We start from the raw sequence: 2,488 nt of genomic DNA on the forward strand, positions 1-2,488 counted from the left end.
GGAAACGAGGGTTTCCCTGGAGCCCAGGCTCATTCGGAGTCGGCTGAGGAAGCCGAACCCCAGAGCAAAAGACACCACGAAGAGAAGAGGGTATCTCTGAAAACAGAAGGGTTGGTGCAGACCGATGTGCTTGTCAACATGGCAACCCGGACACACCTGAGAACACCTGCTCCACCACCCAGATGGCCATTATGGGGCAAATGTCACGCTCTTTCCATTGTTATTCTCTTCTCATTTCTTCAGAGTTGTACAGAGGTCAAGTCCCATCAAGGGGGTTCCCAACGATCCCCATCTCCATCTTATCTTAGGATGAAGCTTGAAAAACGCTTTAGCACTGAAGCCCACCCCTTGGAAAGGCCTCTGCCTGGACAAAGAAAGGGCTGCCTCAATTGCATAAGTTTGAGTGTTTTTGGAAAATATTCCTGCTCCCAAATAGATCTCCTATATTGACATGTCACACTGGCTGAAATTCCACCAATAGAGCTCTCCTTTTGATGTAAAAAAGTCTTGAATTTTTGTCAACCTTAATTTTTTTCTCACATAAAGATGTTTTCCCAAGACTTTTGCAACCTACCATTTGTCTACTGAGAGTCTGACCCATAAAAGACCCCCCCAAAATATAGTATCTATTTACTATCTGATGAATGATCAAAGTAAATAAACAAATAAACGAGTAGCAGCCTAAAATTAGAGAGCTCAAAGAAAGCCATCCTTCATCTAGAACTCTCTGTTTTGTTTTAATGGAGTTGAACAGATAGCGTAATTGCATGAACTTGTTCTTTGAGGGGGTGGATATATATAAGTTTTGTGATGTTACAAACAGTATTATAATTAAAGGTGCTTCTGCATCTGAAAAATTTTAAAACCACTGGATTCAGGTGATTGGTTCTGATAGCACTTGTTCATACAATAGAATAAACTAAAGAATAAACTTTTGTCAAGGTATCTTTCTTCAAACACCTTTCTGGGTGTCTCGGCATCAGCAAGGAATCATATTGAAAAGACTCAGCACAGAGCCTAGCATACAGTAATCCCAGAATGTAGTGCAGTGGTATTATTCATACTTGGGGACTTGAACTTGGAGACTTAACATTTATTTGGTCTAGAGTATTTTAAAATCACCCATTCTGTCTCTTAAAGAGCAAGAACCGTGATGGAGAGGTAGCAAATACCTTCACCTGGGGTTCTCTGCAGCTGGAAGGCACAGAGCACATAGCAAGCCATCAAGAGGAAGAGCTCCAACCAGAAACTTCTCCCACACCTCGGGCTCACCAAGGAGAGGTACAACTAGGTGAAAAGTGGACATGGATTGTCAAAGGAACAACAGAGCAAAAGAAATGGAAAATAGGGTGGGAGAGGAGAGAAGCCACAAGGTGGTGCTCTATCTGTACAGTTGATGGGAAGGGCCAGATGATTTTTAGTGCCCCTTTCTAGTACTCTACGTTGAGAGAGTAGTTTTAAAAAATAAAAAGGGTATGTGATGGTGAAGAGTGATTCGAAAACCTAAAGGAAGATGCTGAGCCCGTGAGGGCTATGTTGCTTATTTCATGCAATGTATTTAGTCTACAGATCATGCAATGCAAAGAGCAGGAGGGAGGAAGCAACGGTCAAGATGTCATCTTGTCATCTTCGCCTGGACTTCCCACTACAACTTTCTCTGTTCTGAATCTATGCCAAGCAAACAACATAGTACCCGGGACATGGTAAGTGCCCCATAAATATGTGTTACTTCAAACATAATTATGCTTTCACTTTAGAAAATATGGAAAAATTACCAAAGAATATAAAGAAAAAATAACCATCATTCATGAGCCCATCACCCATAAATAACACAAAATAACAAATAACATATATTGAGTGATTGTCATGTGCTAAGCACTTAATATGATCTGTCTCATTTAGTCATTCACTTAACCATTGTCAATATTTCAGATCTCTTTCCAGGTATTTTTTTCTGTACATGATACATAGATATTTCCAATAGTTGTGCTAAGCCATTTACATATGTTTCGTTATGCTTCTTACTATTATTTCTTATAATCCTCACGGTAAACTTGTGAGGTACCTGTTTTTTCCTCCCATTTTACATATAAAATCACTGAGACTCAGGAATTAAGTTGCCTAAGGTCACAGAGCCAAAAAATGTCATTGCTGGGATCTGAACCAAGGTTTGACAGACAGTACGGCTCATGATTTCATCCATTATCTGCTCTCTCCTGCTCTCTCAGCTTCCCAGGTGTTCTTCCCTACAGGATGTGAGTGAAAAATGACAGGTTCATTATTCCTAGGGGGGTCCTAAAGACAGGCCTTTAAAATGGTACAAGGGTTACACGTGTAAGGTGTGGTTATTGCAAGAAATGGCCAAAGAGACCCTTGATTCGTACCGCCCTCCTGCCAAAGAGATAGCATTGTGATATCCAGTGACAAAACAGGAAAGGTGTGGGCTGTGCCAGGGTCCATGAATGTCACTTTTATGACTGCCTGGCCA

General features: G+C 41.1%; 1 long non-coding RNA gene across 1 annotated transcript in view; it reads left to right on the forward strand.

Annotated features, from left to right (window-relative positions):
• Positions 1–6: 6 nt before the first annotated feature.
• Positions 7–2,488, forward strand: part of LOC112472937 — a 7,226-nt gene continuing 4,744 nt past the window's right edge. The window contains exons 1-2 of the long non-coding RNA XR_003043840.1: positions 7–1,281; positions 1,563–1,703. This is a non-coding gene — a long non-coding RNA (uncharacterized LOC112472937). The remainder of the gene's footprint in view (positions 1,282–1,562; positions 1,704–2,488) is intronic.

Source organism: Pteropus alecto, unplaced genomic scaffold (assembly GCF_000325575.1).
Source record: "Pteropus alecto unplaced genomic scaffold, ASM32557v1 scaffold39, whole genome shotgun sequence".
In the NCBI taxonomy this organism is placed as follows: Eukaryota; Metazoa; Chordata; class Mammalia; order Chiroptera; family Pteropodidae; genus Pteropus; species Pteropus alecto.